Here is a 13,424-nt window from a genome sequence, read left to right as displayed (position 1 = left end):
TACATTATACTTTCACAATAAAGAAATACCCTTTAACCATTAGGCATATAGGATTTCTTGAAATGTAAATGAAAAGTATAACATACATAACTTAATTGGTTTCAAATTCACACACACACACACACTATATATATATATATATATATATATATATATATATATATATATATATATATATATATATATATATATTAATAATATTATTAATGAATTAGTACTAATGATATCATTAGCTCAAATTTATTTATACAAGTATGATAGTATTTGTTTTGTTGAACCAAGTGTCTAAACCTTATATAGAAAAAAAATGTTAAAAGCCATGAGGGAATCAAGTGTTAGATACATCAGCCAAAACAACAAAACACAATAAGAAAAGATGCAAGAGTTTTAAGACGCAAGCCATGAGCCATGTTAAAAGATATGTTTCAATCAAATATCAAAGAAGCTATAAAAGGAGAAAGAGAATTTAGTATAAAGTCTCAAGAACATCTCATTTTATAGATAAAGATTTTCACATCAAGATGATGTGTTATGGTTGATACATGAATAAAACAAGAAGAGAAAAAGATAAGACTAAATACTCCCATTGAGATTGATGCCCCTTTGGATGATGATCTGCTTTCTTTTCTCTTAATCTTGTTTTTGCTACCTCAAAGCATGTCTTTTTTTTTTTATATAACCACTCCCCCTTTTAGTTGGCAATCATAAAAAAATACTCAAGTATTCTCACCAGGAAAAGGTCCAAGTGAGGAATTTGAGTTTGAGTCAGATGATGATGATGAAGGTGCCAAACTTAGCTTCTTGTAGAAGTAGTTTGCAATCAAATTTTTCTTCTTAGTATCTTTTTTAGAATATTTTTGATATAGAAGAGAAGTTTGTAGAGTAGCCTAAGTTGCCCACAACTCATTCTTCAAATCTTCATAATTGTATTGATAGTATATGGAGGTTGATATTCTTGTAGAATCTCGTTTGGATCTTCAACAATAGCATCTTTTGGTCGTATGAAGAAAAAGATTAAGTGAGGTAGATAAACAACAAAGGAGTATCCTTTGTCCAACTGATAATAGAATCACGTTGTCCGATTAACAAGTGTATTATGATTTGATGGATAGATAAAGCCTTGGTGACCAAAGCAGAAATTGGTTTTTCCATTCTTTAGATGATACCCATCTATAGGGAATTTATCCTTTGGTTCCAAACCAGAGTAGGGTGCCCTGAATTTCTTTACCCTAAAAAGAGTCTTCCAGTCTTCACTGATCTTATTTAGCTTTGTCATGATTTCATCAATCTCATGCTGAAAAGGACAACCTCAACAAACTCTAATATAGTGAGTTGGGGGTCCATCTTCATCTTCTTCAACTAGCTTTTCCTTCCCTTTGTAGCAATGAACAAGACCAAAATGAGTCAATTTGCCCATTGATATCTTGAACTGAGTGGATGGAGTGGCAACACAATGAAATTGTGTTCTAAACAGAAAAGGCAGACATACATCGTGTCTTTGTAGAGTAAAATGCTTCCTTTTTGTGAATTTCTTCTCAGTAGACAGCCAACATCATCTTTAGTTCAATATTATAGTCTAATTTCTCCCAAAGCTTGAACATTAAACTTCCTTCACAATAACCTAAGTCTAGGTCTTTAGTAAAGAATGTTGTTCTAAGGTCTAGTAGACCCAGGGCAAGATGATATTAAGAAAAACAATGATCCCTATCAACTATTTTAGATCCACGAGCTTTAAGAACAACATGGCATTTGAAGTTGCATCAATGCTTCTTTACAGTTGAACTCCAGGAGGATATCATCTTCTGCTAGAAGGAGAGTGTTATATGATTAAACCATTAAGATTAAGCTTCACATGCTCCCTTCAAGGAAACTCCCTAAAAATAAGTTCTTGTTTGTAGTAAGAAAAACAGACACCTCTCCATCTAGATGAGTTCCCCATGTTGGATAGTTAAAGGGATCAATACTTGTATATCCTTCTTTCCACAATTGGACCAAGTTTAGAGCTTCTGACAAATGTTCTTGATGTTTGCTAATGTTTTAATTATGTTAGGATTTACGTCGACCTAGTGTAATCGAATTCCAATTGTAGTACTGAACCGAAGCTTAGGTCGTCTCCGAAGGGAATAGTGCAAGGATGAATATTCAAATTAAAACCTTTTGGATAAAAATATTTTCGTGTTTTCATATTTTAAAATACCTAAAACTAAAACTAATAAAAACAAAAAATAAAATATATATTTTGCTAGAGATTAATGTGCTGAAAATTTAATAACAGAAATTAAAATAGAAGGTAAGAAGTTACTTGTTGGCATGATAATAATTGTAGATGGAAACAATAACATTGAGATGCTAACATTGAGGTGTTTTATTGTTGTTGCTTATGCCTCTCTATTTATAGAATCATAGATGTGTTTAATAAAGGCAAATAATCTCCTTATTTTACAAAATAATATAATCTATACAAGGAAATTATCTCTTCAGCTAATATAATATTTTTTAATTGTTGTAATTATCTCCCAAGTGATTTTCTTCATTTATCTTCGAGCTTTATCTCCATAATTATTTCTGTTTTGAATTAATTCAGTTTCTAGACATATTGTTTGGCATGCTCCTCACTTAAGCGAGATATCTTCTGTAAAATTTCATCTTCTCCTTTGTTTGAGTTGGCTTGAGCGGCCTATACTTTGCGTAAGGGAGGCTACCTTATAAAATTGCCCTATTTCTCTGTAAAAACTCACAAATTCATATTAAAAACTTCTAAGATCATAATTCCTATCTAAAATATATTAAAAATTAAAAACATAATGAATTTGATTCGAAACAAGGCCTAAAGTATCAAATAAACGTCTCAAATTTCATATGAAAATACGTTAAATTTGACGTTTATCAACACTCCAAACTTAGAACTTTGATTGTCCTCAAGCAAGACTGAACGAAAAAAAAAACTGACCAGTGAAAACTTAAAATAAAACTAGACTAAAAATAAGAACAAGGATTCACAATGATAAGTTATAAGCACACTTTTCTTGCATTCCCCCTTTTTATTCAATGATTTATTTGATTATGTGCTTCAATCGTCTAAGTACGATGCCTATATTTAGCTTTTTAGCTCAACCAATCATTTTCAAAGTTCAAAACATGCAACAAGAGTTGCATTACAAATCTAATCACATAGCAACTTGTCCTTTCATAAAGTGTTTCACTCTTAAGCTCATGATTTCGCTTGGGTAAGGGTTTCACTTAATTCACATCTTAGAACACCAAATTTCAACTTTGACTTTCATCTCAAGTTAATCAATACATCAAAGGCATGCAGAGATCACTAAGGACTTTATTGGCTTGTAAAGGGGCTAAGTATTGGTTTTTCTAGATATTTCAAAGTAATTTTAGAGGAAGGAAAGCATTAGTCTATTCATTTCATTTCATTCACTTCCTACCAATCCTTTGTACCCTAGATTTTCAATTTCATGCATACTTTGCTTTGTCCTCAATTTTTTTTATTTTTTCTTTACTTTGCTTCTTTCTTGTTTTTTTTTATTTGTCTGTTTTTCAGATTTTTCGTTTTTCAATACTTTGCAAGAGAGAATGAGGATAATGCTTTCAACCTTTGTTCACGTGATAGCTTGTTTGGTACCCTTTATTTTGTTCCCTTTGAGTGGTGCATTATCACTCTAGACTTAAAACTTTTCCCAATTCCTAGACTTATGCTCTCCTATCCTTTAAGTTAAGGGTAGTAGCGGCTATATAAAAATATAAATTTCAAGGTTAGGGAATTATAAAAGAATACATCAATTAAGCTCAAAGTAAGGTGCAAGGGATAAACAATGTAGGGTTGGCTTTTTGGCTCTTGGCTAAACATGCAAGCATGGCCTTGATCATTTCAATGCATACAATTGCAATCAATATACAAGAGATTCAATCAAAGTCTATTGTGAGTGAAATAAGAATGCCTCTCAATATATATTTGTATCATTATAAGGATCACTCACTCACTGGGCTAGGTCTACAAAAGTTACTTTATTTGCTTTTAATTTTTCATGCCAAACTCATTACACATTTCAATCAAGAAAAATCAATGGTCTTCACTTTTAGTATTTGAGTTCAACCACACAAAGAATGATTTAAGCACAAAAATTTGTTTTATTTTATGTGTTTTTTGCAAGAAAATGGTGATGCTTCTTAATCACTTGTGTTTCCTTATCTTTGTAATAATAAACATATTCCTAAACTACCACACATATACCAAACAACTAAACTAATAATGTGAAATTAACAAAAAGTAAAAGAAAGGGGTAGAGAAAGTTTTAGTTAGGTTTGAAGAGACCTCAACATCTTCTCTTATCCATTGCATCCTTGCCACCTCCCAAGAAAGCAAGTACATGGTCCTTTAAACGAGCTGGCCATTAATAAGGCTGCACATGAACAAAACTCAAAAATGCAAGTTAGTGCTATGCTACTGAGTGATAATAATTTTTTTTTTGGACTCCAAACTTATTGCTAAAAACTATCCTAAATGAATGTAATGTAAAAAGTAAGAGTTAAAAAGTTGGGTTGTCTCCCAGTAAGTACTTCTTTAATGCTACTAGCTTGATGTTTTGTGTTGCTCTAAAGTAGATCTTTAACCTTTGGCCATTAACCTTTGGCCATTAACCAACTAGCTGCTGCCTTTGGATTGGTCCTCTATCTCTATAGCTCCATAAGGCTTAACGTCTTTGACGATAAAGGGACCACTCCATCTCAATTTTAATTTTTCGGGAAACAACTTTAATTTTGAGTTGAAGAGCAATACTTGTCGTATGGGCTTGAATTCTCTGTGGAGGATCATTTTGTCATGGTACCTCTTGGTTCTTTCTTTGTAGAGCTTAGATGATTCATATGCATTGAGTCACATCTCTTCATGTTCCTGCAGTTGTACCTTCCTCTTCTCTTCAGATGTTTTAGAGTCAAAGTTGAGGAACTTCATGGCCCAATAAGCTTTTATAACTAATTCCACTGGTAGGTAGCATGCTTTTATGTACACCATTTGAAACAGGGAGAGGACAATGGATGTTTTGAAGGCTGTTGTATATGCTCATAAACAATTATCAAGCTTTGTAGCCCAATCTTTCCTTGAAGTAGCTACGGTCTTTTCTAGTATCCTTTTGATCTCCCTATTTGAAACTTTAACTCATCCATTTGTTTGTGGATGATAGGGTGGTGCTACTTTGTGTCGAATATCGTAGTGTTGGAGGACCTTTGAAAGTCTTGGCACTCTAAACCTAGCAAAGATGTTTCTCTTTAAGGACTTAATCATTATTTTTGCATCATTAGTTGCACTAGCAATTGCTTCCAGCCACTTGTTCGCTTCCGGCAAGTGCACCAGATCGCACAAGTAGTATAAAACGGTAAGAATTGAGTATCGAACTCTCGGTTAACTTGTGTTATTTGGTAAGCTATTTCAGAAAATAGGTGTCTGGTGTGTAAAGATAAGTGTTAATATGGACAGGTGTGTAAACTATTTGTGCAAAAAGGAAAATCACGCGAGAGAAATGATGTGTAAAAACAAGTAGAAAACACGTTGGCCTTCCTAATAGGTGTCTGATGCTAAAAGGATATTCTTTATCTAACAACGCTCATGTGTTCCTATGGTGTCTCCTGAGATACTAAACCCTGATTCCTCATGATAGTTTAGCCTAATCCTGATCAAGCATCATCCACAGATTCCTCTTGTTGGACTAAACTCAACCAGGACCGCATTAAGACACACATACACAACTAAATTATTGCACCCCGATTCCTCATGATAGTACGACAACTTAGCCCTATACTATCAAGGACTTTAGAATCAGACCAGTTTCCACTGCTAAATGACCCTAACAAAGCATGCATCTGCGTGATCAAGGTAAAAGCATACTGGAGTGAAAAGCAGATAGCACAGAGAACACATAAAACATCATTAATTAGATAGAAATATATTTACATCAGGTACCTACAGGGAAGATCCAACAGAGGATTTAGCTTTCCATAACCAGGAAGCCTCATTTACAACAAAGAGAAGAACAAGATGAAAGATTGCAAAAATACAAGTGGTGAGGATGTCTCCTTCACCTCTAGGATCTCACAATCACTCACAAACTCATCTCAAGCTCTTAGAACGGCTTCTGCTTCAAGCTCTAGTCTCTGTAGATCTTCACACAACAAAATCTCTCAAAACTCTCTGGAACTTGGACCTTTCTCTCTCTAGAATCTATAGGCATGCAAAGCTCTGAATCCCATTCCAAAATCCCTTCACAAAATCTCATTTCTGGCTTAAATAGGTGTCCTTGTTCGTTCTCGTGTGCTTAGCGCAATTATGGTCCGCTTAGCGCACATTAGTGAATTTTGGCTTAGCGCGTGCCTTTCTCGCTTAGCGGATGGACTGATGCGGTGCACTTAGTGAGATGAAGCGGTGCGCTTAGTGAACCTGTACAACTAATCTTCTTCTAGAGTCTTCCTCGCGCTTAGCCCATGAGTGTTGCGCTTAGCGGACGCTTGCTAAGCCAGCAAATTGGCATAGTGAGAAGGTGAAAAACAATACTTTTCAAAGCTTGCCTAATTAACCTAAAATTGAGAGAAAATGATTATTAAACACACAAAATGGAAGTACTAAGTATTTATTACCTATACTTAACAGCAAATACTTATAACACAACAAAATGACCATAAATTGGAAGAGTTTGATACAATTTACACAAGTTTTATACACAAAAGTTAGTCGTATTCACTGACTAACAACTTTCCCAAATTTATAGTTTTGCTTGTCCTCAAGCAAAAAGAGTACTCACTTGTCCTCAAGTGACAATAACATGCAGTGACTATGTACAAAGGTGTATGCAACAAAAAGTTATTGATTACATGATAAGAGAATGAAGCATTATGTACTCATCACTTGTCTTTCACAAAATATGCAGCCATTCAAAGAGAAGAATAAAATGTAAGCTGTACTATTAGATGAAGTTAATCATAAGACAGATATTAAGGAAAGTAGCTTAAACCACAATCTCACAGTTACTGTTTCACTCAAGCACAAGTATTTAAGCTATTCATTAATAACAACTAGCAGGAGGTGGTCCAATCTTTGAATTTCATCTCATGCCATAAAGTCAGAAATGTATAAGCAGAATCAGAAGGACTTTCTCACGCTTGTAGTGAGGCTTGGCTACAAAAAATTCATTGGTTTTTTCTAGGATTCAAAGGTTTAGATTCTAAGAGAGCATAAATCCTAGACTTATCCAAATGATCTTGTGTCATACAAGTAGCTTTCTCACTATCTTTTCCTCTTAATTTGCTTTTGACCTTATTGTAACAACACAATTTTTTCTTTCCTTTTCTCTTCTTTTTTTTAAACATACAACTTATTTGTTGTGTGTGCTGATGCTTTACCTTTTTCTTTGTATTCTAACTGACTTTACTCCCCCAAATTTGGGGTAAATTTTGTCTTGAACCATATGCTCTCCTAGAATCTAAGCAAGGTATCAAGAGATAATTATTAAAGTTCAGGGTTCAATTTATGACAAAATCATTCAGCTTATAAAAGGAGCAAAGGATACATTTATCTTGCAAGGTAAGTTGTTTGGTCAAAAGGCTTGTGTATACACAAATCATGGCCTTCATCATGTTCTCATTTACACATATCATTCTAAAATTCAGAGATTCATGCAAAGATTATTACTCACAGCTAGTCGTTCACTCACAGAGTAAGGTCACACTCTCACCGGTTTTGGTTCAAGCTTTTCTTTCACAATCAATCTGTCTACTGACTAACAATTCTAAATGCTAGTTCACATTCTTGTTATTTCTTTGTCTAACATACACACTTGCTCAAACTCATGAAAAGAAACACAAATTCCATCAAAATCATGCATTCAATTCAAAATAAAGTCATACACCAATTTTTCACAAAAAGATAAAAGTGCTTCACTGCCATATCATCAAAAATCAAGTCAAACTGTTCCATATGCTTCAGAATAAGCAAACCAACTATCCATAAATAAAACTAGCAGTGTATGTAAACATAAAAGAAATATTGGACTGAAACTATAATCATAATAATAATAAACCAAACAACAAAAAGTGTCATCAGGAATCAAAATTCCTGTGACTGGTCCTAGGTGTCCTGTGTCTGAACATCCTCCTCATCTGTTAGATGCAATACTGGAGTAGCTGGAGGAGAAGTGTCCATAGCCAGGACTGATGTAGTCGAGTCCTCTGGCATCTCTAGAAAAGGAGTGGAGGGGTCTGCTGCAGGTTGAGGTGAGGGTATATCCTCCCCTTGTGCAGAAGGCTCTGAAGTAGACTCAAGGGATCGCTCAAGTGTGGCAACAGCTACCTGTCTCACCTGTGTCTCCTTTGCCTCTTCTCTTATAACAAATGGCTCTGGGATGGTGGCCTCAGATGACTCATCCTCCACCTACTGAGGTACCTGGGCTGTGGGACCTTCATCTTCCCTGTGAAGAGAAGGTTGGGTCCCGGGCCAGGCTACCATCTCAGTGAACTGCTCCACTGAAGGAATAGATCCTGGAGGCGCCACCACCTGTAAACTTTGTAGTAAAATTATTTGTCCCCGATGAATGCTTTGAAGCATCGCCCTCCTAGCCCCTCGAATAGAAACAGTTAGATCCTCAGTGTTCCAATAGTTCTTCCTAATGTAGGCCAAGTTAATGACTGGGCTCAGGCGCTCAAAAGTGAGGCTATCAGAGACAACTCCTCTGGCTCTACATAATACGATGATTAGAGCAGGGAACCCAAGTCTAGAAGTGTTAGACTGGGCTATAGAGGTCATCTGGCCAGAGATCAACGCTCCTATGTTCATATCCAAGCGAGAGACTAGGCCAAATACCAGCCTAGCTCTATCCACTGTCAAGTCAGAAGTGTGTGATGTAGGGGCCAAGTTAGAGTATGAGAGGACACTCCACACCTGAGCTAGTGTAGTCAAATCCTTCCTAAAAATCTTCCCAGGATGGCCCTCTCAGTTCAAGATGAACCCTCGGCCAGGTATGCATAAGGCAGCCTCTATCTCTCTGTAGTCTGTAGGCAACCTGTAGTATCTGGACTAAGCGGGTAAGGTCTCCCCCTCAGCTAATACCACAGGTGTCTCCAAGAATGTGTTGAGACTGTTAGCATTAATCTTCACCAAATGACCTCTGACTTTGGACTGCTTTGGTGGATGATCCTCAGAACTGTATAAATTTGCATAGATTTCTTTCACCAAAGCTAGGTCTATGCTCCCATCGACTAAATTGGTGAGGCATTTATGGAAATTACGCCTCTCCAATTCAACCTTAAACTCATCTAGCTCAGAATGATATATCTCTACTTTCCTCTCTGGTAAAATGTTTCTCCCCAGAACATTATCTGTGTATTTGGTCCAAGCATCTAAGGAAGAGAATCTCCTTGTGTCATACTACACTGTGGGTCTTGAACCAATACTCTTTCTCTTTCTGGAAGCCATCTGTAGACAAAGGAATCAAACAGTTGATCAGGACTCAATTTATTAAAAATCAAAACTGAAAAATAAAACTGAAAAAGACACTGGTTGCTTAGTGAGACATGGTCCGCTTAGCTAGCTTTGCAAATAAAACACTACCGCTTAGCGACATGTGGAGCCGCTTAGCGGAAGTTGCAAAAATTCAGCTTCTGCAGAATTGGCTTAGCTGGACAGTGCCCACTAAGTTGAACATCTGCCGCAAGGATATGCGCTAAGCTCCTTAAAGGTTGCACTTAGTGGCACCAACTCTTCAAAAATTTCAATAAGTATTGGGAGCTTAGCGAGTGAATGCCGTAACAAATTGTGCTTGGCCCAAGAAAGCTCGGCTTAGCGTGCGGCTATCAACAAAAAATTGTCTAAGTTACCTGGGCTTAGCGATTCTGCCTCGCTTAGCCACAGGTAGTTCAGCAAGAGGATGAGTATTCATCCTCAAAGGATGAACTCGCTTAGCGTGGTAAGCGCGCTTAGCGAGTTCTTAAGAGAAGGCCTATATACAATGAGTAGTGATGAACTTGCTTAGCACGGTATGCGTGCTTAATGAGTTCTTCAGAGAATGCCTATATACAATGAGTACTGATGAACTCGCTAAGCGCAGCATGCTCGCATAGCGAGTTCATCGCGTTTCCAGAAAACGCAGAAAACGTAGTTTGTTTTCTTGCACTTTTCAAGCCTCTAAAAGGCATATTAGACATGCAATGTGTGCATCATACTCAATACAGTATACAAATGTATATAGTCCTAATCTTAAACTAATTCTAACAAAACATTAAAACCCTAAAAATCTGAAACTACAAGTGAAGTCTTCTATCCTAAAGTTTGGACAAGAAAACCGAGAAAAGGAATCAAGGAACTTACTTGGATGGTGTATGGTTGTTGCTTTGAAGTTGATAATGCAAAAAGAAAGCACAGAGGCAAAATGTGCAAATTTTTGGAGAGAGAGAATGCAGAGACGAAGTTTTCGAAATCTGGCAAGTGTGAGTGTAAGTGCTGTTATACTCACTTAAGCAGTTTTTGATACGTTCGCTTAGCGGACCGTTGTGCTAAGCGAGCCAGAGAGACGTTTGGTTTCTCAACGAGGCTCGCTTAGCGGACCCGCGCGCTTAGCCGATGTTTCAAATTCAAAATCATTTTTTTTTTGCACACAGGCTTGGCTTAGCACGAGGATAAGACCGCTTAGCGAGGTTTGTAGATCCGAAAAGCTGCAACTCTCGCTAAGCCAGGCTATGGCCGGCTTAGCTAAAATGATTCATTTTAAGTACAAAGGAGCATGCACTTAGTTGATAAGGACTCGCTTAGCGCTCACATTGCTACAAGGAATTCAGCTTAGCTGCCATGACTGACGCTTAGCTTCATGAACCTCAGTTATGGCTGTAAGGAATTTGGCTTGGCGACAATAGGTCGCGCTTAGCCAAGGATAAGCTGTCGCTTAGCGATCAGCCTGTAGCTTAGCCGAATTTAGATCGAATTGAAGTTGGCTAAGATCATCCTTGGCCAGCTTAGCTGACCAAATCAGCCTCAGATGCAAGGGTTGAGTGCTAAGCGCTTGAGACTCTCGACTTAGCACATGACCAAAGATGCACTTAGCACAAAGCTGGCGCTTAGCGAAAGAACTATTTTTCATTAAATATTTTATAAGTTATTTTTCAGTCCCTTCCTCAACAAATTGAAACCCTTATATCTAACATTCAAAGATAGGCTGATATACTCCTATGTACAGATTATGCAGCAAGTTCCCAATGATCTTATGCATGAAAAACAAAAATTACAGAAATTAAAACTGGGTTGCCTCCCAGGAAGCGCTTCTTTAGCGTCATTAGCTTGACACTTTTACCTCACTGGGCGATCTTATGTTTTGGTTCTTACTTTCAGAACCTCTTGACCTCCTTCCATTACCTGTAAGCAGACATTGTGTTCTGGAGCAGGCTTGTCTTTAACAAACAAATCAAAATCAATTTTCTGATCTTCAAAACCTAGCTCCAGCTTTCTCTTTCCCATATCAACTATGTAGCTTGCGGTCAACATGAATGGCCTTCTTAATATTACAGGGATGTCAGTATCTTCAGAGATATCCATTACCACAAAGTCTGTCAGGAAGATAAAATGTTTTACTCTGACCAACACATCTTCAATTACTCCATATGGTCTGGCAATGGAGCGGTCAGCTAATTGTAACGTCATTCGAGTGGGCATTATATCCAACTCTCCCAATCTTCTGCACATGGAGAGTGGCATCAAATTGATATTGGCTCCCAGGTCAATAAGAGCTTTTCCCACATTGACTTCTCCAATTGAACAAGGAATAGTTACACTCACAGGATCTTTATGCTTGGGTGGAAGGATCTTTTGGATCACAACACTGCAGTTTCCTTCCACTATGATGTGTTCTTGATGAATATATTTATGCTTCCTTGTTAACATATCTTTCAAGAATTTAGAGTAGAGTGGCTTCTACTGCAAAGCTTCTCCGAAGGGCATGGTTATTTTCAGTTTCCTAAAAATATCTAAAAATCTCGCCAGATGACAATTTTTTTCCTTCTTGGAACATACCACAGGATATGGTACTTCCACACCTTCATCCATAGCTTTTTCACTTCTACTCTTCTTTGCATTCTTATTATTTTTTTCTTCTTTTTCATTTTTTTCATTTTCTATTTCTTTTTCTACTTATTTTTCTTTTTCTTGGTCCTTCAATTCTTTATTCTTGACCATTATTTGTTCCTTTTTTTCTTGATTACTTTCACCTCTCACCTTATTTTTCTTGCCATCAGTACCTTTCTTGTCAGTAGTTTTCTTCTTATGTACAACACTATCCTCATCCTCGGCCTGCACAAACCTTTTACTCCTTGTCATCACAACTTTGCATTCCTCCTTGGGATTCTGTTCTGTATTTGCCAAGAAACTGTTGGATGACTTGTCAGCTATCTGCTTGGCTAGTTGTTCCACCTAGACCTCAAGGTTCTTTAGTGCTGACTCAGTGCTTTTATGATTTGACATTGTTACCTGCATAAATTGAGTCAAGGTCTCCTCCTGCTTAGTAGTCCTTTGGAATATGTTAGGTCCTTGTTGAATTGGCCTGTTTGAAGGCCCACTCTGGTCTTTGTTGAACTGGTTGCCAGGGTGTGTCCTTCACTGTCCTTGTTGATTATAGGGACCCTGCTGGAAGCCTGAAAACCCTCCTTGAGTATACCCTTGTCGCTGTTGATTTCCCATATAATGAATTTCTTGAGTGTTTTCTTCAGTGGGAATACACTGGCCTGTTTCATGAGCCTCACCACAGATGGTACAACCTGTAACCTGCATAATAGAAGAGTGCGTAGGTTGACCAATAGACAACTTAGTTGGCAGCTTACCGAGTGTTTTTGTTAAAATCTCAAGTTGCTTAGAAAGCAACTTGTTCTGTGCCAATAAAGCGTCATGTGATGATAGCTCTAACAAGCTTTTCTTCGTGGGTTAATGGGTTCTGTCTCATAGAATGGCATGATCACTGGCTGACATGTTCTCAATTAGCTCAGTTGCTTCTTTTGGGGTCTTCAGTTTTATCTTTCCCCCTACAGAAGCATCTAACAGTTGCTTGGTTTGTGGTCTCAGCCTATCTATAATATTCAATTAGATTGGCTCGAAAAACCCATGAGTGGGAGTTCTTCACAACAAGCCTCTGAACCTCTCCAATGCTTCACTCAAAGATTCATCAGGAAACTGATGAAATGAAGAGATTGCAGCTTTCCCTTCCGCAGTCTTGGACTCTGGGAAGTATTTCTTTAGGAACTTTTCAACAACTTCTTCCCAGGTTTTCAGACTATTACCCTTGAATGAGTGGAGCAACCTCTTGGCTTCTCTTGCCAATGAGAATGAGAAAAGGCTGAGCCTAATAGCTTCGTCTGGTACACCGGCAATCTTAACAGTGTTGCATAGTTCAATG

Source organism: Glycine soja, chromosome 15 (assembly GCF_004193775.1).
Source record: "Glycine soja cultivar W05 chromosome 15, ASM419377v2, whole genome shotgun sequence".
Lineage (NCBI taxonomy): Eukaryota > Viridiplantae > Streptophyta > Magnoliopsida > Fabales > Fabaceae > Glycine > Glycine soja.
The sequence above is the reverse complement of the archived record's forward strand: the minus strand, read 5'-3'. Positions refer to the sequence as shown.